This window comes from Cololabis saira, chromosome 22 (genome assembly GCF_033807715.1).
Source record: "Cololabis saira isolate AMF1-May2022 chromosome 22, fColSai1.1, whole genome shotgun sequence".
NCBI lineage: Eukaryota > Metazoa > Chordata > Actinopteri > Beloniformes > Belonidae > Cololabis > Cololabis saira.
Window position 1 is genome coordinate 27,937,939 of NC_084608.1, and position 26,226 is coordinate 27,964,164.

At 40.8% G+C, this 26,226-nt stretch overlaps 1 protein-coding gene across 2 annotated transcripts in view; it reads left to right on the plus strand.

Moving 5' to 3' along the window:
* The first annotated feature begins 1,224 nt into the window (after window positions 1-1,224).
* The window catches only part of LOC133423643 (cadherin-18), a 161,468-nt gene continuing 136,466 nt past the window's right edge, over window positions 1,225-26,226 (plus strand). For both annotated transcript variants that reach the window (XM_061713908.1, XM_061713910.1), the window contains exon 1: window positions 1,225-1,392. The gene's annotated coding sequence lies outside the window, so the exon portion shown is untranslated. The remainder of the gene's footprint in view (window positions 1,393-26,226) is intronic.

The window sequence follows — 26,226 nt, forward strand, 5'->3', positions numbered from 1 at the left end:
ATTATATGTACACTGATAAAAAATATTGTGCTTGATCTACTTAAAAAAATAAGTCAACTTTTTGCATGAGATTATTATGTAGATCAATAAAAACTAATCTTTGTATAAACTACTTAATTTTGTGTATGTAAATAATACATTTTGCAAGTACAGTCAAATTAATTGTGTTAAGTTTACTTTGTTTATCAAAATTAAGTTGACTTTACTTGCAAATGAATTTTGTACATACTAAAAATTAAGTAGTTTATACAAAGACTTGATCTACATAAAAATCTCATGCAAAAAAGTTGCCTTAATTTTTTTTTTTAGGTAGATCAAGCAAGATATTTTTTACTGTGGTGTTCTACTTAAACAAATAAAGCATGTTTCATCTAAACGTTGGTCAATCTGCTCAATAGATTAAAATTGTTCAAGGAAAGGTAAATACAACAAGATCATTGCTTGTTGTTTGTGTGTAAATGAAAAGATTGCCTGGGATTACATAAATACTGCTTGTTAAGGAAAAAAATGCACAATGTCTTGTTTTTTGAACATATGCAGATTAAGTTCAAAACTAGATGTATTCATGTAAAGCAACAAACTTAATTTTTAATTGTTAATATCACAGATTTAAACATGTTATATTTACATGCGCTTAGATTTATTTTTTTCAGTGTACATTCTTACATATAACCAGAGTTTCAATAAGCTTACACACATAACCAAGCACCCTTACTTAATTATTGTTCAATATAGTGATAAAATACTCAATTTATATGTATATATAAATATAATCAAAAACAAAACAAATCAAAGCAAACAAAAGAAAACTAAACCAACGCCCAGCATGTAGTTGTGCTTCTATATCTATAGCTGCTGCTTCTCCATTGCAGGTGTTTTGTATTCAATGGGACACTCTGGCAGGGGGGAGGGGGGGGTGCATATATGTGTGTGTAGGAAAACGAGAATGGGATAACATATCACTTCCTGATCACTATCTTATATAATCACGTGTTAACAGAGAAAGACAGGAGCAGAGGATGAGAGGGAGATAAGGAGAGAGGTGGAGGTATGGAGGAGGGAAGGGGGGGGAGGTATGGAGGAGGTATGGAGGAGGGTCCGAGCGCCGCGGTCACTGACTGACGGGGGATCCGACCAATGAGGCGCCTCTGCCGGCCGGAGCCGCCGCAGTAGCCGGGTGGGAGGAGAGGGAAGCCGGGGAGAGAGAGATGCGCACTGGCTCTGGAGAGAGAGGGAGAGAGACGGATCTCCTGGAGCCGCGCGGAGAAGCTTCGCCCCGGAGAGGATGGCAGGGGCTGGAGGAACCTGAGAGACACGGAATCTAAATCTAAACCAGCTCTGTTGTCGCCCTCCGTCAGCTGTCATGCGCGTCCAGGAGGGGCAGGAGAGCAGGTAAGAAGAGGGGATAAATGTATAACTTTGCCCTGCTTATTGGCTTTCCTTGTGTTAACCTGCTGCAAGTTCCCGTTTGCGTCTGTGCGCGTGTTGAACTTGGACTGGACCGTCTGGGGCGCAAGGAACTTGCGCCCCAGACGGTCCAGTCCAAGTTCAACACGGCAATCCGGCGCTTCCAAGCGGCGACTTTGGCCGTGCGCTCCCGTGCGTTGTTGCGCACGGCGCCTCGGCGGAGTTGGGAGTGATGGGAGTGATGGGAGTGATGGGAGTGACGGACAGCGCTGGGTAACGGAGTGGGAGTTTGTGGCGACCCGATCCTCCCGATGCCGCACCAGGGGAAGCTCGGAAATGTACGCGCACTGCAGGAAAACAGCAGTCCAGTCACTGACTGCAGCCCTTTTTTCTGCAAATCGGTGTCTCTCCCCCGTCTCTCCGGGCTCCCTCTGTAGATGGACAGCCAGTGGAAAGTCTGGTTTTTTTTTTTTTGTTCTTGAACGAATGCCTCATGTCATCTGAATTCCTCTGAAACACTGGGACAGTTGTCTGCGTGTGTGTGTGTGTGTGTGTGTGTGTGTGTGTGTGTGTGGGTGTGTGTTTGCTGGGTGTGTGTGGGTGTACGTGCGTACGTTTGTGGACAGATCTAAAGCAAGTGCCACTTTCCTCAGCTGTCCCCGTTAATGTTGCATTGATTGGGTTCCGCTCAGCACAGGCACATTGGTATGGCTGACTGTAGTTTCAATTACACATTTAAAGGTTCTCGCAGTCCCAGACTCTCAAGGAAAAAGAGGTGCATTGGAATCCAATAGCATGAGGGATTTAAGGAGGATGGGGTAGGATTTTTGGCAGAATGTACAAACAACTGGGCTGCCACTTGTCTAAATACTACAGAACATATGCTGATCTTCTTTACATGTAGTACTGCAAAAACATTGGGAAAAAGGTGCATTTTCTTCCCATCAATAAGGCCTTATGGCATCTGTAGCAGTTCCTACTCAGTAATAACAGTTACGGCCTTACCCATATGGGCTGGATGAGGACAACAACAAATGAGCCTATCATCTTCATTACTGGTGCATCTGTTGGCTATTTGTTAGATAATTAGTTAATATATAACACGTCAAATAAATATAAAAATAATGTTTAGAATGCTCATTATAAAGAAAAGATAATAAAATAAGCAAAACTTTGAATTGATGAGTTTTTTTCACCCATTTGGACACAATAATACAATATTGGCTGTACAGCCTGAGATGACAACAATATCGGTAAATAATGGCAAAACTTAACAAAAATGAAGGCATAGAATGTACAGTAAGCTGGTAAGAGGCAGCCAGGTGCAGGTAATCACCAGCTCTTAATTAACTGATCATCAGCAGGTGTCCAGCAAAGCATTGAGGATAGCTGCCTATCTTCCCATGAGGGGATGTTCCAGAAAACTTTACTCCAGGTAAATGCAATGCCCAGGTGTGTTTTGTATGGAAGAGTTTCCATGTTCTATATTAACCAGGGGTAGGCAACCCTGGTCCTCGAGTGCCACGTTCCTGCATGTCTTAGATGCTACCCTGCTTCAGCACACCGTGATACAAGTAGCTGTGTCATCAATAGAGTTGTCCAGACCTTGATGATAAGCTAATGAGGACCGTTAATTAGAATCAGGTGTGTTGAAGCCGGGAAACATCTAAGGCCCCATTTACACGTAGCAAAAACTGTGATGTTTTCATGCGTTTTGGCCGTTCGTTTACACGAAAACGAAGCTCAAAGTCACCAAAAACGATCAGTTCTGAAAACTCCGGCCAAAGTGGAGATTTGCAAAAATCCCGTCTTCACGTTTGCTTGTAAACAAAGATAAATGGTCATTTAGGCTTCAGAACGTCACATTATCCGACAGAAACGTCACCAGCGTCATGTGTGCGACCTGTGTTTACAATTTGTTTGGCCACCATCAATATTTTCTTGTATTTTACCTGTTTTATATTCTAAAGTAACTCGCTTCTCTGCAACTCCAAACGAAAGAGTCTTGGAAGTAGCTGGAAGTCACACGTGTCATTTGTTGACGTTTTTTTCCAGGATTCCAATTGGCTAGCATGACCTTATCTTCTCGTTACACTGCCCCCTGTAGGTTTGGCTGCTCATAGCACCTTAACAGCGTATTTATGCTGGTTTGTGTAAATTATATTTTTCAAAACGTAGAGGGGGAAATATCCGTTTTTGTAAATACCCGGCTATGTGTAAATGTGGCCAAAAACATGCAGGACAGTGGCCGTCAAGGACCAGGACTGCATACCCCTGATATAGACAGAAGAGGTCACAGTAACGCTGAGGTTTACAAAAGCCAACATTTACACAGAAACACGTCATACCAACCATCAAACACGGCGGTGGAGGGATGACCATTTGGGGTTGTTTTGCAGCCACATAAACGAGAACACGACCATAAAGTCCTCTGTATACTGGAGTATTCTGGAGGGAAATTTAAGGCCATCTGTCGGACAGCTAAAACCTGGTTGAAACTGGGTCATGCCACAGTACACTGAGCAGAAGCAAGGCAGCAAATCTATATCATCGTAAAAAGAATCAAGGTTGTGTTCAAGTTCAGACCTCACTGCAACTGCTTTTTGGAGACTGTGCATACATGTCAAGCTACTGCTCCTAAAGGTAGATCTACATGCAACTCAGTCAGGGGTGTACTTTGTATTTACTTTAATTATTTTCTTTTTGACTTTGTTTCTGTTAAATACATAGTACTGTGAAAAGGATACAAGTTATTCATCTGAGGTGGTTTTTTTAGCCTAACACTATGACCTGCTGCAGTAAGATGGATTGTATTATCCTTTTCCAGACAAAAAAAATACAGGATTAATAGAGGGGGTAACTTATACACTGGTCTCTATTTTCAATGAGCTCCACAGAGTTTCTCATGAAAATTTTGAATTTACCATCACAGCTACAGAAAGTATTAAGTCATCCATGTTAAATTGAAAACCAGCCTCTGGTAGCTTTTTAAAAGCTGTCTTGCCATCATCCCTCCCATGGATGCTGTTAAAAGCTAAATGAGACAGCTGACTTACTCTGGTTCTAAGGATGTTTAAGATCTTGCTGCCTGATTTTGAGATGCACTGGTCAGCTGCCCAATTTAGTCTGGCAAGTGGAACATACTCTAATAGCAGCTCACAGTTGAAGCGTAAGAGGAGAAGGTGTAGATGGACACTATGCTGTGACTGCAATGGATGATTTTATATTAATTAATTTGACTGCACGTTTATTAATTAAACAACTTTTTGGTTTTGGAATCAGATGGGTAGTGAGGCAGAAAGAGGCCTTGAAAATACTCAGCAATCTTACCAAAGGGAAAAGAAATATAAAATGGATTGCTTTTATAATAAGGCTCCAGTTCACCACAAATGTCAACTCTATGCACTTTACAGAGAAAGTAGACAAGTTAAATTCAAGTGCTTTCAAATACAGTCCAAGTCACTCCAATATCACTCCAGTTTTAAGTTCATCCCACTTTGATTTAAACTTGTTATTTCAGTTGCATTATAAGATAGTTTAGCACCATCCAATTCATTAAAACTTTGAAATTCTAATAAAAAAAAAAGTTGTTTTACTAAGAAAACCACTGGATGGCATTTAACTTTCACTTTGATTGAGTTATGCTTCATGAGCATACACAGTGAGGACGAACCCTCTTTTGGCAGCATGAGACAACAGAACTGGGTTCAGAAAGGGTGTTGATCTTGACCAGTTTGGGCGTGAGAATACTGAACAAAGACACTGACAACCACAAAAAACACTGGATGACAGATACCAAAAATGGTAAAACAAAGTTAGGGACAACATTAATGCTATATATCTGTAAAAAGGTATAACAAGAGCACTGTGAGAAAAGTTCCCAGTGCATCCAGCTGCGTAAATGAAAGAAAATTGCAGAGGGTCTCCAGGGTCTCCCCAATGTTTTCTGCAGCGCTTTGAGACAGAAAGCTGGTAATTTCATACTATGATGTAGCCAAACGAATGCAGACCTAGACACATGTTTGTTTGTTGTTGTTTTATGTGAATTAAAGAAGGACAAATACTGCTCAAGACATAAAATATTATAAAATGGTAGTACTGGATGTCAGTATGTCATGCAGAGTAGCTTTTCTAAAGTTCAAAGGCGATAATTTACCATTTTAGAAACAACAAATTCAAACTAATCCAGGCCTTCATGTCTTTTAGACTTACCTGCACTCCAACTAACTGTTTTCATCAGGCTTCATGGACAAGTATAGTTCAGTATCATCTGCATAACAACGGATATTTATGTTGTGCTGTGTAATAATATCACCTTACAAGAATGTATATAAAGTGAAAAGCATCAACATTTGTACAGAAACCTTAACACCATGGATAACTGATTTTTTGTTTATGTTAATGTGTTTACATGAAAGAAAAAATAAATAAATTAGAGATAAATATGAATTAAACAATAAAAGGTCAAATGTGACTTAAAATAACCCGACAGAATAATAATTTACCCAGGGAAAATCAGATCATAGCTTCCTTCTTCCATTGTTGATTTGTAGAAAAAGATGCATAAAACCATTACAGACACAGACTACCACCTGTTTTGCACCTACGATGAACTGCAGATGTTCTGAAATGACACAGAGACCCCATTGACATTCTTTGTTGATACAGTGTCGTGCACATTGTGTAAATTAGTGCGTGTTTGTGTAGTCTCATAGATTCATGCCTGACAAGGTTTCAGGGTTAATTGCCTCATTATTAATGTCATTGAAGACAGCAGTTCAGTGTAGAATTTGTTTATTCTGCAAGCTTACCTCAGTCTTTCAATTAAAAGCTGTATGTGATGCAGGTATTTTTGATAATCGCATGGAGACTTAACTGTTAATCTCTCAAATCCATGTTTGACACAAACACAAAGATTACCCGAAGGCTTGTGTTAAATGAAGTGTGAACAAAATTGTGCATGTTTCTGTCAACACATTACACTTCGCTCACAGCAGAGCAGACATCTTAAATGTTGCTTATAGCCCAGCCTGGCTGGAATTTGCAGCAGCACAAAATTGTTGTGTGTCAGCAGATGCAGTTTTAGGTCACACATTTGATTCAATTCCAAGAAAAATACAGCCAACTGACTTCGGCCTCTTTGCTTCCAGCTACCAGCACAGACCATTGCTAATTTCTGTTTGCATGTCTTTCAAGCGTCAGTTGTAAATTTCCAAACATAAATGTCCAAGACTTTGTAACTGCTCATTGAATCCACTGTTTGTTTTCACCTGTAAAAAGTAATAACCATGTTGTTCTGGTAGAATTGGAAATTCAAACTTTCATTAATTAACGATAATTAATACTATTTCTTTTTTTTATTAAACAAAAATGTAGGCTGAAATAATCATATGGGCAATACCAAGTACAGTGATCATAGAAGGTGTGCCGTCGTGTATAAAAGCAGATGTTTTTGGAAGTTTTCGGATCAGTTGATAATGTGAAATAGAAAAGACATAAGGAAGCATCTTAGAGAAGAAACCATAGGTGCACACAAGTTTCAAAATAATTAAAACCATATAAAACCATTTCCAAAATGGAAAAAAAAAGATTAACAGTCAGAGAAGGCATTCATAGCTTTTAAAGTGAAGTTAGTAGTGAAGTGGAATTTGTTTGGAAGGGTTGTCAGCAGAATAAATAGGAGTTTTTTTTCCTTTTTTTCTGGATTTAATGCCCAAGACCAAAAATCAAACAATATTTCAGCAAAAGTACCTCATCCCCAATGTCAAGCACAGCAGTGGTAAAGTAGACCTTTGGGGTTGTTTTTTCAGTCAGAGGACATGGACACCTTGCAGTTATCAAGTCCACTATACTCCTCTGCATGTTGCATGTGTATTGTACAGTCAAATTTAAGGCTATAGTCTCGGTAGCTTAAGCTTGGTCCAAAGTTTGGTTCATGCTACAGGATAATAAAATACACCAGCAAACCTTTCTGAAAATGAAAGAGAAAATGTACAACATGAGGTTTTAAAGTGCCGAATATGAGTCTGTGCAAAGTTGACCTAGGATGTGCGTTAATGTAACGCATAAGATCAGGAATGGAGTCTTTCAGTTAAAATAACGTAGAGTGGGGTGGGGGGGCAGTCCGTGGTAGATGGGGGAGAGGGGGGTCTGGGGCCTTGTTGATGAGGCCAGCTCCAGTCGGGAAAAAACTGTTTTTGTGGCGTGAGGTTTTGGTCCTGATGGACCGCAGCCTCCTGCCAGAGGGAAGAGTCTGGAATAGATTGTGTCCGGGGTGGGAGGGATCTGCTGCAATCTTCCCTGCACGCTTCAGGGTCCTGGAGGCGTGCAGGTCCTGGAGAGATGGAAGGTTGCAGCCAATCACCTTCTCTGCAGAGCGGATGACACGCTGCAGCTGCTCCTGTCCTTAACAGTGGCAGCAGCGTACCAGACGGTGATGGAGGAGGTGAGGATGGACTCAATGATGGCAGTGTAGAACTGCACCATCATTTTCTTTGGCAGGTTGAATTTCTTCAGCTGCCGCAGGAAGTACATCCTCTGCTGTGCTTTTTTGATGAGGGAGGTGATGTTCAGCTCCCACTTGAGGTCCTGGGTTATGATGGTCCCCAGGAAGCGGAAGGAGTCCACAGTGTCTGCTGGGGAGTCACACAAGTGGATGGGTGCCGGCGGGGCTGTGTTCTTCTTGTAGTCCACAATCATCTCCACGGTCTTTAGAGCGTTGAGCTCTAGGTTGTTCCGACCGCACCAGGTCACCAACCATGTTTACAGCATCGTCTACAGACCTGGCGGCTCTGTAGGCGAACTGCAGGGGATCCAGTAGTGGGTCGGTGATTTTCTTGAGGTGTGGCAGCACAAGGCGCTCAAAAGATTTCATTACCACAGAGGTCAGGGCGACGGGTCTGTAGTCGTTAAGTCCTGTGGTCCTTGTTTTTTTGGGGACAGGTATGATGGTGGAGGTTTTGAAGCAGGCAGGCACGTGGCATGTCTCCAGAGAGGTGTTGAAGATGTCCGTGAACACCGGAGACAGCTGATCGGCACAGTGCTTCAGGGTGGATGGGGGGACAGAGTCCGGTCCTGCTGCTTTGTGGGGGTTTACTCTTTTAAATATCTTGTTAACGTCCCTCTCCAGGATAGAGAGGGGCGTCGCTGTGGTGTGGGGGGATGAGGCTGGGGCCTCTGGGGTGTGAAGTGGTGGAGAAGCTCCAGCCCCTGATGGGGACTATATCTGACGTATTCACATTACAGGCTACTGATTGGTCGGGGGGCGGGGCCGTCAGATGTTTGAATCAGGAAGCGGGAGTCAGCGCGAGAGCGACTCGCGGCTCGCAGCGATTTTATTATAAAGCGCAATTAAAAAAGGGATGTAGACGGGCTGTTTTTTTCTCAGCCGCTCGCGGCTCCAGCTGATTTCTCATCTGCGCCGACATGAACAAAGGGCTTGCGCAATCGCGGACGTCACAGCCGCTTCACCCCAACCTGCCCACGTCTCACCTGGCTGTGGAAAAACAAACAAGGACAAAACGGGTGGACCTGGATGAGGCGTGACGAGCCGTGTCGGGCTGAATAGGTACTAGTGGAAAAGCGCCATTGGTCTTTCAAACCAACAGTAGAACTCGTTCAGGTCGTTGGCTAGGCGTCGGTCGTTGATGGACGGGGAGGCCCTTCCAAACTGAGCTGGCATTGTTTTCTGAGAAGTGTTGTTAAAGTTTCTCAGAGTACAGTCGTTTAGCTACTCCCACCTCCTTGCTAAACATGTACTTTGCCTTTTTGAGTACAATTGAATCAACGGGATGCCTAGTAGAGTACAATTGAATCAACGGGATGCCTAGTATGTTGTATTTGCCTAATATAATGATATTAATAAAAGTCAAATTATTATATATATATATATTTTTTTTACAGAAAACACAAAAGTAAAAGACTGACAGAAAATCCACTAATTATGGAACTACCGTAATCATCCTAAAGTAATCACAACCGTTTTTGTTTATCCTCTGAAAACCCTGGAGACATCAGGCTTGTGTTGGAAGCTCACAAAAAAAAACAAAGAACTACATCAATCCTTCTGAATAAACTGTCTTTACATGGTGCCAAAACCATCTAAAAGCAAACAAGGTGCATCCAGGTTTCATGGTCCATGTGGAAATGGCTCACCCCTGGTGGCTACTATAAGACCAATATATTTCCAATCACATCTCCAGAAAACTATGAGAATACCGTATTACTTTTCAGACAGCACAGTCAAAAGCCTTTTTCTAAAGATGAATCATGCTTTCCTTCAAACATGGTCAGCTAGGGAACTAAAGTGGTCATTGACTGGCTCTGTCAGCCAGCTTGGACATACAATATACAGGTTTCATTCCACTTAGAATGACATCTAAGGACTTATGTTGACGAGACTTGTCAGTGATGCCATCTTTCATCTAAATCCAGATGTGACAAGTTGAAATAATCCCCTGCTTCAAATGCAGTAGTGTGATGTTATTGTGTGGCTTACGGAGATAAATGATGCATGGACTTTTGGCGCTACATTTCTTAGACATGCTACCCTGATGGGAATGTGTGCTGCACTCAGACAAAAATGAGTTCTCAAATCGAGCATCAAATGTGCACTAAACTTGGCACTTTAGATTGCTGGCAGGAGCAGCAGTAATTCATTTGGAATTAGTTGGAGAGGAAGCAGATAGCTAGGACAGAACAGCTGACGGAGGGGAAAAGGAGCACCACCTAGGAAGAGTTACATTATCTTCCAATGGGCACAGCCGTCGTTTTGACATTTTTTTCATGTAAAGTGACTCCGTTGCATTTCATATACAGTTTTTCTCATCGGCTGCCTGGTAGCAGCTGCTAGTGTGAGTATGATTTGGGATATAGTCAGTTTTTCTGTTATCGTTTTGCAATGTCAGAGGAGAATGAATTTGGAACACCTTCTTTGCCTTTCCATTAACTCGTCAAGATTTATTTGCGCTCATATGGGGTTTTCTGTAGTTTTTATGCCATGTCACCACACATTTCCTGTATAACTTATTCCAGTGTTACACTTTAATTGCGGAGCCAATCCCACTCATTACCATGTCAACAAGAAAAGCTGATATTGCAGATATGTGCTGAATAAGCTCCCCAGTAAAAATCACTCCATAGTGTCAACATAATGCTTATGCTAGGCAGTTAGCTCAGTCCAACAGCTCATGTGCCAAGTCTTCTCCACCTGCCATCTCAAAAAAATAAAGTGGCACTGGATAAAGCACAGATGTAATTAGTTGCTGATGTGATACCTTCATTTTTTGACAAATCTGTGTATTTCTGATGTTACTATTCAAACAATTAATCTTTTGCGCTGTAGAACGTCAAACTATTATTTGACTTATTTGGCTGCAATTATTTTTACAACCCTTTTAATGCTGCTGCTCAGCAGTCATTGCTTCTCTAAGACCATTGCTTATGTCTTTTCCTCTTGGCATTGTGTTAACACATACATTAATTATCCAGATAAGCTTTTGAATGTTTGCTTTTATGAAGGTCTTCAACCTCCTGATAATGATTTCATCAGTGGATGATGACTAGCAGCACCTGGCTGCAACTTATCCTATGGAAGCAGTGAGGGTGGTACTTAGTATCATTTCCTTGTTGTTGTTGTTATTTTTATTATATGATTTTTTTAATGACAATGGCGTTGTGAAAAAGCTGTATTTTGGTGTTTGTCTGCAGGTTGTATTTTTCTAATAAAGTTGGCACAAAAAGTAAGGCAATTGGTGTTTGGTAGGTCATTTTTTTGTTGTTACCATGCTTCTTGGCAATTAATCTTATACTGCTGGAAAGCCTGTTTATTTCCCTTTTAAATGGTAACACATTTGTCAGGAACATGCATTTGTGGGATGTGCAGCAGAGCTGAGTATGTGGGTTGCACCCGTGAAAAAATTACCAAATCTTCTCTGCCAATGCCAAACAGCTTATTTTGCTGTTGCTATTTACTCTTATTTTGAGCTTCTGGTACCCAGTTGCTGCCAATCAGGTGCCAGTCAAGCACCTGTACATGTGGGGGAACAAAAACGAGGCTCATCATTATTGGGGGCAATCTCACTGCAGAGAGAGATGGAGATGGGATTGTGCAACCAGTGGCAATCCTGTATCTGCACAGTCTGGGACCAAACTCTATCCTCCGAGATGACGACACTCACCCCCACAGAGCGGGATTTATCAGAGACGCCCTCCAGAGGGGAGAGGATGGCGTGGCCTGCCAGCAGTCCTGACCTCAACCCACTGAACACTTGTGGATCAGTTTGGGCGTTTGTCCGTGCCAGAGTGACCAACACAACCACGTTGGCTGACTGGAGAATGGGATGCCATCCCACAGCAGTGTGAGACCAGAAGGAGGAGGAGGTGCCAGGCTGTTGTGGCTGCGTATGGTTCCTCCACACCACTCAGGCTTCTGCTTGTTAAATACATACATTTTTAAAAACTGACAATATGTTTTTGTTTCTTTAAACTTCAAATCATCCAATCCACCAAACACCAAACACCAGTCAAAGTTGTTTGGCATTGGCAGAGAAGACTTGGAACATTTTTCCCAGGTGCAACCCACACACTCAGCTCTGCTGCTCATCGCACAAATGTATGTTCCTGACAAATGTCTCACCATTTAAAAAGGGAAATAAGCAGGCTTTCCTATATAATATATATTAGGTATGAGATTTATTGCCCGGAAACAATGTTACAAACACAATTTCCTTAGTTTCGTCAAACAGACTTTCTCACAAACATATACAAGAAAAACAATGTAGGGTTATAAAAGGGGGTACTGACATTTGCACAACTGTATCATTGTAACTGTTGTCATAATTTAAACAGTGAGGCATCTTCATGGAGGTGATTATGAGATGAAATAATGTCTAAAGTAGACCTTTTCATCGGTTGAATCTCATGCAAATGTGATGAATCATCATTTTAAGATGTTTTCTCTGTAACTGTTGCAGCTGGGCTTTTTTGAATAGCCACCTTTCCGACAATGAGTAACACAAGCTTGCATGCATGAAAGAAACTAGAGAATGGTATCTGCCGCATGAATAAATCAATTTCTTTTTCAACAAAACTAGTCCTTCTTTCCTCTTAAACTTGGAAGAAGACAAGAAGTCAATCAGCACAACAAAGCCACACTCACTTGGTCAATACTATTAAGAAGAGAAAGCACCAGAACTTAGAGCTATAACTCATTTTTTTTGGCCCGTTGCCATCCAGCATATGCTTTTTTTTTAGTTCCATTACTTACAGCGGGCCACAGAACAGTATGCAGCATGCTGACATTATTGCACTATGGGTTTCTTGAGTATGGGTGAGAGCAACATTAGAATGATTCATCTCCTACTCTCTCTGTCAGTGACGAATGGCCGACAAAGCATTTCCTTTAAGAGCCCTCAGCACTAAAAAAGGAAGTTTGATCGTGGGCAAGCATCCACAGTGGGCTGTTTCGTTATGGCTTTGTGCTTCTGACCTCGAGAACACACAAATTGCAAACTTGTTTACAGTACTTTAAATAAAACCTTGAAAACACTTTTAAAGGTTTGCAATCCTTCATATCTGTGAACAGCTTGCTCTTTGGGGACATTTTCATCAATGAATATTACATTTTAGTGGAAGACTTGGAGATTCTGTTCTCAAAATTTGTAAAACTTGGTCTAAGTTGCAGTCACAGCGCTCTGCTGCTTTCACAAAACCTCTTTTTGCCTCTCAACAAAAGTTGGCAACACATTTCCATTAAGGATTGCATTGAATGAAGGGCTCGTCTTTTGCAGAGACTTTTCTTGAGGCTCATTTGGCATATTGCTGTAGATGGGAATTGTATTAAAATACAAAACCGAAAGCGAGCTTAAGAAAGCAGTTTCTTTTAGATGAGAAAAATTGCAGTGCATTTGGATGTAAACGAGAGTATTCTGTCTGCATATTTGTTTGGTGTGTTATTGGAAGAATGACTTTGCAGACTACAACAACAGAGCCTTGATTGCCAATATGCAGTATGAATAGTTAATGCACTACTAGGGGGTTTGGATTTTCATCTCACATTTGTGAGTGTTTGCTTAGAGACTTTCCCGTTTTTTAAATAGCTCTAAAGAATGAACTGTCATTATGTAATCAATGCATGCTTCTGCCTGGGATCCTGAGGGGCTGCCTCCAAGTATTTTATTTTAATTTTTCTTAAAAGTGTTGGTGTGATAGGTATGATTTTTGGTTTGTCTGTGTTTCGCCTTCTATTGGAAAGCTGTCATTTATTAACCTGGTTGCTTCTAGTATGGCCTTTCCCCCCAATCAGATTTACATTCTGTGCTGCAGGCATTTCATTTACACGTTTGCACTCACAAATCACACAGAACTGGGGCCTGTTTCCAAAAAGGACTTTCAACAAACTCAGAGTCGAAAAACTAACTCGGAATCAACAAACGTAACGGAAAAGTTCCAGGATAGATGTTCAGAGTTGGTTCAGTCAACTTTGAGCATGTTGACTCTGAGTTACCGCCACTATAAAAAGCTATCATCAATGGCGTTCCGATACTGTGATTCACCAAGCCAACGCATGGTAAGATGAGGGAGTCCTCATATTTCAGCCAGTGGAACTGAATATACAGTATAAGGTTAGTCATAATGAAACAGCATATATTCAGGCAAAAGAGCAACACAGCTGCAGTGAAAGGTAGGAGAGAATACTACAGAGGGAGTGAATGTGTGGGCGAATTAAAATATTTAACGACTGTTTTGCATGAATACAAATTAATGTAAATGTACTTATCAATATTCACTATCAAGTAGGTGCAATCCTGGGAGCAAAGTTAAAAAACATTAAAGCGGTCAAAGTTTAAGTAGGCTATAAAAAAATATTTTAGATGAGTAATTCAAATATACAGTATAACACAAAAAAAACACTGGGGAGGAACGGAAAACATTAGAAGATAAAATCATTCCAAGAGCCTAATGGGAAATATGAGTGCAGTCAATACATCCAGGCACCACGGTAAATCCTGAAGGGAAATTTCTTTACTCGCACAACGAAAGCAGGATACTAATTATTTCTTTTTTTTTTTTTTACAACTTTCCCCGAAACTATGGGGTGAGCATGTAGGTGATTGAGTGAGTAGTATGTATGTGTGCAAGGTGAAATCAAGGCTCTACCTGAACTGCAACTAGAGTGGAGGAGGGAGGGCACAACCCCGCCACCCGAGAGACCAGAAGCCGACAGGGAAGAAACCCGAACCCAGGCCACCAGCCGAACCCACGGAGTGCCAGAAGAAGAAACCCCTCACCAGCGAGGCCCGCCCCCTCCCAGCGGCGACAGGGGGAAGCCCCGGGCGGAGCCCCCATGACCAGGGGAGGAGGCAGCCAGGAAACCCACAGTGATGGACCAGGACCCAGCCGAGCACCAGCCACCCGGCATGGGCCGATCGCAGGGCCAAGAGGTCCACGCCCTCCAGGGCCACAACCCCCACCCGGCGAGAGGCCAGCCCACCCGGAGAGACGGGGCCACCCCGATGAAAGCAGGAACCCCAGAGCCAAAGGTTGAGGGGTGCAAGGGTGAGGGGAAGCGGAGACGGGCCCAGAGAGAGGGAACCCCCCAACAAGGAGCCACCCAGACAAGCCCAACAGCAAAGAGTCCCAGTTTCAAATCTCCCCCTGGATGCCTGGCACAGCCCTGACGCCAAATAGAAATGTATGTTTGTGTGTGTGTTAGTTAGTGTATGTGTAAAAAGGAAAAAAAAGTAATAATAATTTGAATGAGGCTGGTTTGTCCGTTTGTGAGTGGGACCCCTAGAATAGGCTACGTTCAGTATCCACAGTATCATTAAGAAAAGGGACATTTGCAGATGAACAATGGTTTATACAATTAATAACCCAATGTATTTGTGTGAAGGATGAACATATGTGATATTTGTGATGCACAGAAGGACAAATGCAACATGATCGTTCAGACGTCTCCATAATGCACGTTATAAGATGGATTGTCTGATTAAACTGAGCTTGTTTCAGCTTCATGAAAGGAAGAGACAGAAAGTAACTGGGTATGTTGAAGTAAACCTGCTCTGGACCAGCTTTACTTGGCAATCAGTTACCGCGGTAACAGATCAGAGGTTGAGATACCTAGGTTTCTGAACTTTCGTGGGCGAGGTAAAGTAGCATCGCTTTGCGAGTTCAGGTTCAACGTATTCAGCGTTTTAACATAACCAGCTTTGTGAAACGGACCCCGGAGGCGTAGACATTCGGCATCATGCTGTAAATAGTGAACAGTTTTCTATTTAAAGCATATCAATAGACAAAGTTTGGATTAACCTTAACTATACGAAGAATGACAATGTTCCTACGGTGTGAATTCATCCATCCTTGAGCAGAAGTACAACTAGACTTGAGAGCCCCTGCACTTTCAGCCCCGGAGATATCGGAGTGGGATACGGAGTCCAACTCAAAAGCCATGTAGTATCCTGACAGAGCGGAAAGGCGAGTCACGTCAGGTAGTTGTCAGTGTCACAGTGCAAAGAGAAACCCTGATGTGTGGCACTGATAAAGCATTAGTGTTCTCCATGCCTGCCAGACCCGCTCACCCTTCACGCACATCGCTGGGATGTTAATTGGACCATGCCGATGCTTTATGAGAGGGAGAGTGAGAGGAGGCGGAGGGGGTGATGGACAGGGCTTCCATACTGATTTGCAGATCTGCGGTGGATGAGGGGCGAGCCGCGAGGGGTTGTCTGCTGAAGTTAAGGCGACAAATAGAATTTTAATACTGCTTGAATATTTCAGCAAAAGAAGAGATCCAACAGCGAGTTTTATAAACAAGCAAAGGTTGACCTGAATATGCTGAAATTTAAATTCCTGCAGTCCAGCCAGAGGGTTTACATGTGGAATTAAACGCGTTTGGATCCGTGCATTTCAGCCTTTCAGATCATCCGGCTCTTTATTTTGATGCCTTTACACTTTACATAAGGAAATATGGTTCCATTCATTCACTCGACCCCATTACTGCTGTTGTTGTTTGAGTTCCCCTTGGTTGTGTTGTGTGTAATCAGATTGTGTTTCCTACAATTGTGATTGAACCATTAACTTTACAACGTCTTAAAACTGCATCACCCAATGGGCTTTACTCGGGTGTTGTTTCCAAACCGTCAGATCGCATTCCAAAGATTCAAATTGCTCCCCGTGTGTTAGAAAGCAGAAACAAGCCAGCAACCCTCTGCCAAAAACCTGATTCTGAAGTCCCCATAAAAATCTTCTTCCATTTCACTCTGTTATGTGGGCCATGTTTAAGTGTAGATGAAGTCCAAGCAGTCAAACAAGGACAGAACGTCTTTTTAAGTTACTGTGTTCCTTACGTCATTTTAGAGTCTTTTTTAATTCTTAAACTTTGGAGATTTATCCTGATTTACCAATTTAGCTGTTCCTGATTCATCAGTTTCACCAAGTCTGTAATCAGGCCGATTATTAATGATTATTCTTTCCCTAATTAAGCAGAAGGTCTCGCTGATTGAAGGTCGGTTAAGCAATACTGCCTGCTTTTAAACCCACAACACGTTTCGGGGGAATGGTCACCAGATATCAGCAAAGCAAAATTAGGATTATAAAATTGATAATCAGCTAAACTGATTTCCTAAAAACTGGCATTTGTATCAGCCATGGAAAATTACTAAAGATAAAAACATGTCCGTTTTATTGTTTCTTTGAAGAATTAAGTAGAAGTAGGAATTAAATAGAAACATTTCCCAGTTCCACAGTGTTTTGCATTATTCAGTTTGACAGTCTCACACTTTGTTGCCGCTGCCTCCTGTTTAATTCAAATACATTTATTGTAAATACTTTTAGATGTAAAAGTACTTCCAGCCAAACCTATTGACTTTCCAAGAACTCTCTCTCGTGACATTGGTTTGCTATCTCTCCACAGTCCAGAACGTACTAAACTGCGGGGTTAATGAATTGATTTAATAAATCACATTCAACAATACAATAATATACACCTAATACAATAATTATACACAATAATTATACACCTGAAGACATGAGCATCAGCTCTTGTAGGTATGTTTTCTATCTTCTGAAAAGTCTTTGAATAATGAAGAAATTAATCTTTTGATCCATGAACGAGTGCAGCTTTTGTAGCAGGGATTATCTAGAGGGTAGCATTGATCAGATCTCTCTGGAGAGAAGTCCAAAACGGCAGCTGCACTGAGGACAATAGATTCAACATACCTTGATATATTGGATTTTGTATGAGTCACAAGCAAAACCTTTTTTTTTTCCTTTGGTCAAGTCCATATATTTTCCAGAAGTTTCTAAGGCATCAAAAATCCCAACACAGCAAAAAAACTTGTCTTTTGTTTCCGTTTAACTCGGACTGAGGTTTTGTGTTCTACTTAGTTTAAGCTTGCAGGAAACCGTGACATCAAAGAAGCGGTTCAGAGTGGAAGTAACCAGCTCTGTGGCGTTTATAGCTGCCCAAAATCACATCAGCCTACATGGCTGTACCTCAGAAGTGGGAAGTATAAAGTAAGATTCAGTTTTAGGAGAGGCATTGAGAGGGGAGTGTCTGACTCTGCCCCCTAAAACCATCTAATTTGAACAGAGCGTTGAAGGCATGGTTAAAAAGGCAGCTTTGGTACTGTCTCTCTGGTATTTTTACAGACACATGTCCATCAGTTTCAATTCTACGGAAGAGTATTAGGGCCACTTAAAAAAATAAAAAGAATTCTGAGAAAAAAGTCAGAATTCTGAGAAAAAAGTCAGAATTCTGACTTTAATCTCAGAATTCTGAGAAAAAAGTCAGAATTCTGAGAAAAAAAGTCAGAATTCTGAGAAAAAAAGTCAGAATTCTGACTTTAATCTCAGAATTCTGACTTTTTTTTTTTTTTTTTTTTTTTACTTTTTTTTTTTTTTTTTTTGGGGCAGCACGGTGGCTTAGTGGTTAGCACTGTTGCCTCACAGCAAGAAGGCCCCCGGTTCGACTCCCAGGCCCGGCAGGGGCCTTTCTGTGTGGAGTTTGCATGTTCTCCCCGTGCTTGCGTGGGTTCTCTCCGGGTACTCCGGCTTCCTCCCACAGTCCAAAAACATGCACGCTAGGTTAATTGGTGATTCTAAATTGCCCGTAGGTGTGAGCGTGAGTGTGGTTGTGAGCATGGTTTGTGTGTTTATATGTGGCCCTGTGATGGACTGGTGACCTGTCCAGGGTGTAACCCCTGCCTCTCACCTGAAATGAGCTGGGATAAGCTCCAGCAGACCCCCGTGACCCCGCAAGGGATAAAGCGGGTATAGATAATGGATGGATTCTGACTTTTTTCTCAGAATTCTGAGATTAAAGTCAGAATTCTGACTTTTTTCTCAGAATTCTGACTTTTTTCTCAGAATTAATATTATTTTTTTTTAGTGGCCTAGACTTTTTTCTCAGAATTCTGAGATTAAAGTCAAAATTCTGAGAAAAAAGTCAGAATTCTGACTTTTTTCTCAGAATTCTGAGAAAAAAGAATTCTCAGAATTTGTTTTTTTTAGTGGCCTAGAATTCTGACTTTTTTCCCAGAATTCTGAGATTAAAGTCAGAATTCTGACTTTTTTCTCAGAATTTTTTTTATTTTTTTTAAGTGGCCCTAATACTCTTCCGTACAATTCAATGGAGTATTGGATTATATGTAGAAAATGTCTTGCTGGAGTAATTGAACAAAATTAAATCTTAAGCAGTGTCCTAAAAGCTCCCTGCCAGCAAGGGGGTCGCATGAATGATTTAAGTTGCTTTGAAAAATTACCAAAATCCAAATAACGTGCATATAGTCAATGTAAAACATCTGTTTAAGATCTCTTATCAATCCCATGAATTAACATAGTGCCTAAGTCAGTCTGTAGCATAAGACAGAAACTACTTAACCCGACTGTCATAGATTTAACAGTGCTGAAACCCTTGTACTGAACAAAAGCAAGAAAAAAGAGCAGACACAGCCAATTGAACTGCCTACTTCACTTCACTAATCTTTCTTCTATTGTCTCTGTTGCACGCATGGCCAACTTGTTCTTTGTTTTGACGATGAGGTTACATATTTGTCTGTTGCAGCTTCTAAAACCCCCCACGAGTGTCAAAAGGCTCTTGAAAAGCAGTGCAGCAAGCATCTCCGAAACCCCCAAATCTCCAGCACTTTATCCACTCATGTGGGAATCCACCTGGCAGCAAAAAAAGCAAGCTTATCTCTGTATGAAATGCTAATGTGAATAGCCTCAGCCCTACTTTGCGGATGAGAGCACAAAGGCTTTCTCCTTGTTGTAAAACCCACCTGCTCTGCGTGTTTTAGCATGTGTGAAACGGTGAACGCTGCCAAGCCCCAATAGCCTCAGCCTGAATTTAGACTTCCCAAACACAAGGAGGACCAAGTGCTGCAGGTGATATGAATATATTACCAACCCAAATCCACCTTGTGCCTTTGTCTTTTGTTGTGTTTGGCAGAGACAGACCCAAATCCCAGCACCGTGACATTCATTCAAGCAATGCTGAAATGTGTAATGCACTGATTAGTGTATTGATAGAAAATTTGCCAACCATTATATCACTGATTAATCAGTCCCCTATGAATCTAGTTCAACACGTGCTGCTTTAAAGTTTGATTAGCTTGTGTGATTCTATTTTACTGCAAAAGGACTATGCATTTGGGTTCACTTTGTAAACAAATGAAGGTTATTTAGCCATTAATTATTTTTGTGTGTTGTGTTGCTTCCTTTGTGTTCAATCTAAGCCTTTCTTTATGATACACAGAGCAATTTTCTGCCGTGTGGATGCTTTAAAAAGGTCTCTATGGCACATTGCTGTCACATTTTCCTGAGGCATTAATTAAATGTATGGCATGTTTTGCCACAGAGACACAGTCTCACTGTCTTTTAAATCATGTACTCATCGCTGTTTATAGCATCTAGTTTGTAAAGTTTGAGTCAAATTATTTCCGACTGCAATGCAAAAATAAATGACACCCAGAATAGATGTACTTCCTTGTTTCTTGAAAAAGTTTCTTAGGCTGCTGTACAGTCAGTACGTTTACATGCAGCAGTTCAATCGGATTTCTGATCGTATAAGACATCGTTCGGACTTTTAAACTGCATCTAAACACCTCAATCCGATCTACTTCCGACCTATTTCGGACATTTAATGATCCGATGGCAACACCTAGATAACTCGTTCACAGTCGGAATTTTAACGCCATGTATACGGAGACATCGGATATTGCAGTCTGCGCATGCTCGAGAATTTCCTCTGGGGCATTCAACCGGAAGGGAAAGGAGACGGCACGTTAATAGTTGTTTAAACACCTTTAAAAAGATTGCGAAAGAGATGGCAGAAGCGGCTTCATCAGGACACCGGAGCAGATCAAAATAAAGTAGAAAAACATACGGAGGGCGTACATTGGCGCCAAACAAAACAACAGTCAACCGGGTCGTCTGGATGTCTTTATCTGATACGATCAGAAATCCGATCTCTTTGATGCATGTAAACGTACTGACTGACATACAACCACACAAGACTTGACTCACCAGATTTTACTTTCAGGAGTGTAAATAGGTTTCCTTAAAGCCACAGGTTACTGAACATTGCGGTGGTGTTTCTAATGTGGGATCCCTTCACAAGCATTAGGCATATAGTGATGTTAGCCTCCTGTTATCACATGGTCTAACATCTAAATGAAGTACACTTTATTGTTACACTTTATCTAAAAACTACTTTAACTGTGTAGGCCTAAGCTCAGCTCCACTGAGGTCTGCAGTAGAGGATGGTGGATTTCCTGTTCCGCTTTCTGCCACTGTTTCTGAAAGGGACATTTCATGTTTACTGTGCTTGGTTATTTATGCCATTAACTAGATATTTAAATTATTATCAGCATCAATATTATCAATAATAACTGCTAAGTAGCCGATTCATTTTTTATTTAGCATGCTTCAAAATGATTAGCTAGAGTTACAAAGAGCAGTTTATTCAGGCTTCAAATAAGAAACTCAGGTCAACCCCAAACTATGATTGACAAGTTTGAATTGTTAATGTGTTGTGTCATACAGAGCAGTGTACGATAATGACCCCAGTATAAGACAATCCTGAATAGGGATGCAAATTATTGATTAATTCATTAATCATTAGATGGTTGATCTTGTCAATGGTCAGAGACAATTTTTCAATAAAATGTCCTTGTTTCAGTAGGGTCTATAAGAATACAAAGTAAGTATAGCTTATATACTGAATAAAAATGTATGCATTCCTAAATAAATGATTTATTTTGGTAGTAGCGATAGACAATGGCATTTATGTAGTTTTGTCATGATTCAAAGACTGTAGCAGGGCACAAATGTAGGAGTAGAGGCATCAGGAACGGTTTAAAGTAATTCAGTGACACAAAAGGCACTGCAATGCAGGAAGACCAAGAGAAGAAACCAAGAACCCAGAAACCCACATGGAAAATGAAAAGTACACATATAGAATAAAACAGTACAGACCAGCAGAAAGGAAGGGAAAGATAAGAGGAGATTTACTCACGTACTGACGAGACACAGGTGCATACAATCAGGACATAATTATAACTAAAACACAAGGACACAGATTTTCAAAATAAAACAGGAACAAACATAAACCAAAACCATGACAAGTTTAATGAAATAACTATAAAAATTAAATAAGATATGTAAGCTACTTTAATATGAAAATAAATTGTGGAGTGGCTCATCTGTTGCATTTGAAACATGAACTTAACCAAAGAAATTCTGAATAGAAAGCCAAACAGAATAAGTTGCGTTTCCATAACACTTCTTCGCAAATGTAAAGCAAAACACTGAATTTGTGACAAAGTTACTGCTGTGGGGGGTCAGCGTTATTAATTAATGTGACCGCTAGTACCACTGCTGCGAAAATAGTCAACTGAGGATGAAGGCAGTGGATTATCATTCAAATGAATGAAAATAAAATCCTAAACTAACACAACAACAGGTTGTTTTTCATGTGGGATATGAGTCTTAAAGTGGGATTTGAAGAAGTACAGAGGCCTTGGGGAGGAGAGTACCAGAGTCTTGGGGCAGGGTGGCTGAAAACTTTACACCCCATAATGCACTTGCTCCATCTGGCACGGCTGTGTGCTATTTAGGTGGTGACTTAAACTTGTTGAGCTGCTGTACTTAACGTAGCACCACATAATGTACACAGCTTCTTTGCCATAACTAATTAATTTGAAATGGTACCACACTACACTTTGTTTTGACCGCTTCATTTAAGCGAGCTGGGTTTCTTCTTCTGGGCTTGGTGTGAGAATTTCGTGCTGCATTTAAGCCTAGGCGCTCTCTACTGGTGACACCAATAGTGGAAAAGGCAATTAACTGACAATTGATTTCAGCTAATCGAGCAATTAATCTTAGTTGATAAAGTGCTTATATCCCTAATTCTGAATGTTGGAATATTTTTAAAATGCTGCCTATTGATATAGAAAGAAGAGAAGTAGGTAAATTGCGGTAAAACATCACTGCAATGAAACGTTGAGACACATTGGCATTACTTGTCCAATAAATATTAGAGGACCCATCTTTTTCAAACTTTTTTTCTAGGGATAAAATACCATCTTATATTTGGGTCAATACAGTACTACAACCATCGTAGTCCATCTCTCATCATGTGCACTGAGCATACCTGTACTTTAAAAAAAATAAAAAAATATTGTCCTCTGGTGGCTGGATTTTTTTCGTTGAAAGATAAATGTTTGCTGTGCAGCTCAGATTGTAAAGCAGTAGAATTGGCTGACTTGCATCAGACTCGTTCCTGAGGCCTCCCAGAACGAATGGACTATTTTGCATCATTTAAAAGAAATGAGAGGGTCCAAGTATTCTCAGAAAGTCTTCATTTTATGATATCAACCTTAATATTGATCTAAATCTACCGTTTTGAGGTTATTTTCATGTGTATACCATTGTTACTTTTTGTTTTGTCTTTTTCATTAATTACTTATTTTATTAGAACAAATATTCAAAACTTTTCTAAGGCCTTTTGGCCCCTCACGCTTGTGGCCCTTGTACACCATTGCCCGTCTTAAAAACAGGCCTTCCAAGCTCATAAGCGATTCAACATTGACCTACGGAGTCAGTGTGAACGTGTGTGGTATTTTCTTGTTTTGACGTGGCCCGGCAATTGGCCTGACCTGTGTGGGCAGACATACCCCCACCTTTCACCTGAAGACCCTGGTTAGAATGAAGGGAGTACAGATAATGGATGGATAGAAATGTTGTCACTTTTAAATGAGAAAAAAAACCCAGTTTTGATCAAACCCACTTCCTTTTCTACCATAAGCGCAGCACGTATTAGCCTTCAGAGCTAATTGACAGCTACTCATACAGAGGACCAGCATGGCTTTCAGTGATTGGACCCTGCCTGAGGCCTGTATAGGGAACCCCAGCATGAGACTGGGGCTGGAAACAAGTAGACAAAGCTGTCTTGAACATGCATTTTTTATGTGGTGTCAAATGTCAAACTTTTTTTTTTTTTTGTTAAAAATGTGCTGTAGTCTAAACTGTCCTTTACCAATACTGTACATACAGAAAACTGCTTGGACTAGAACTGTTTAAAATCAGCTTGTCTTTTTTTAATTGTATCCATTAGCTCTACATAGACCAAGTACATACATACACCAAGCTAATTAACATCTCATGATGTTACACGAACAACCGATGATGTTTCTCAAACAATATAGAAGCTGCTGATTTAAGAAGAGGAGGATGGTTGCTACATTTCTGAATGGGAAAAATAACTATTTTAAGTTAAATATAGCAAAACATGTAAATTTGCTTATGCTTTATTATATGTCCTTCAACTCCACTCTTTAAAGGGAAATGTATTCTATTCTTTTCCCAGTTAGTTTAGCTCAAAGACTGTTTTCAGAGAAAAACCTGCAAATCAAAGCAGCCTAGGATGCTTAGTTCCACCTGTACTGATTATACCTCATTACATACACAACTTGATATGATTGTAATAATGCAAGAGTCTTTGCGGGTTTGTTTTGCTGTATGTTTGCGATAGTGAAGAACCATGAGTGCCATTTCTCTCAGTGGCATATTAAGACATATAATCATGACACTGTCTTGGGTTTATGCCGTTGAGAACTTTCACGTTCTAAAAGCGGGCTCACATTATCATATTGAGATCTGTTGCAGCCCGTAACATGTGCCCCCCAAAAAACCCAAAACAAGCATATATTTGGTGACTGCAGTTTATATATACTGCTACTAAGTTTTGATTAACAGAATAAAGATACTTAAGGAAAGCCATTAGAAGGACTGGTTGATACGAGCCAAAATATCACTATATGAGTTGGAATTATGTCATGTTGTGCTGCACTCCTGGGAAGTCTGCCTCTTTTTTCAAAACTGTGTATATCTTATATCAACACGCCAGAGATGCTTCACATAGCCCTAATTGAATAAAACGATAGGATGGGATAAACTGTCCAGGGTGCTCCCCTGCCTTTTGCCCAAAAGCAGACACGCACAAGACAAAAAAGACAAAAAGAAAACTCATAACCATTTATCAGCCTCTGTTAATAACTGCCTTTGAAACCTTTAGTATCATTATAGTCCTATTAGTAGACAAAAACTCAATGTTATACTCTTATTCATCAGCAAATGAATGAGCTAATTATTCTGTAGAGAATATTTATTCACTGGTTGACACTATCATATAGTAAGACTACTTGTTACACTTTCTCAAATGTGAAGTTGTATTGCTTGTCACTTTTTTGTGTTTCTCTCTTCCATTCATATTTGTAGATGGTTTTATTAGCATTCATTTAACGACTTTATTTTGACTGTCACAAAAGCAATTTGTGTCAAGTGTTTTGTTTTGTTCAAATTTGAGCTTCATTGGTGAGATCATCAGCACCTTAAATCAGCAGTGATAGTTGTCAGATGAGTTGTCGCCCTCCATACCGGCATATTTCCGTCCTCTGTGTCGTCTCCACGGCCACTCCTGTGAATGTTGGGCAGCAGCGCTGCACCCGGTGTGGAGAGAGAGAGAGATGATGCAAGTTAAAAAAAAACTGTGTTATCTTTTTCCCTTGCAGTGGCCAGCAGATGGGAGCTGTCTGCTCCATCCTGGCACTCCCGCCGGATGATGAGAGCCCAAGAATCCAGCCATTAAACACACAACAGATGGGGAATTTTCAGTCTTCTACCAAGTTCTCATTAGCCAGCCAAACGAACATATAGTGGGGTTGAGGAGCGTAGGCATGTTTTCTAATTTGACACCAGGAAAAAAAGCCAAAAGAAAAAACAGTAACAACAGCTACAACAACGAAAAAAAAAAAGAGTTTGCTGAGGTAATTAAAACTGTTAAATTAGAACATAAACAGAGGGAGATGAAAACATCAGACGCTTCCTGCTCTAATTTTTCCGTCCTTTTTGCTGTCGAGCTGTGTGATTTGCGGTGGCTGGAGGTAATCAAAGCTGTGGGGTTAGTACAGATGGCGTTTTGAGGCTCGTGTACTGGAAGGACAAGTTGCTGTTGACTTTGAGAGAGCTGGAGGGAGGAGATGACTGACACCAACGTCCTCACACGAGTTGATGGGAGCCATTACTGCAATGGGTCTAATTACCTTCATACTTAATCTGTGATTAAAAACCTGCTGCTTATTTTTGTTTCAAAAGGACTCACGCGTTGAAAAAAAGAGTTTGGCATTTGCATTTCTATGTTGTTGCATGTGGAGTTCAGGGCAAGAAACACATAGAATGCACAAAATATGTGATTAATTGCAATTACGTTGTTTTTCTTCTCACTCTGACACACAACGCTTAAGCTGCATTTATACG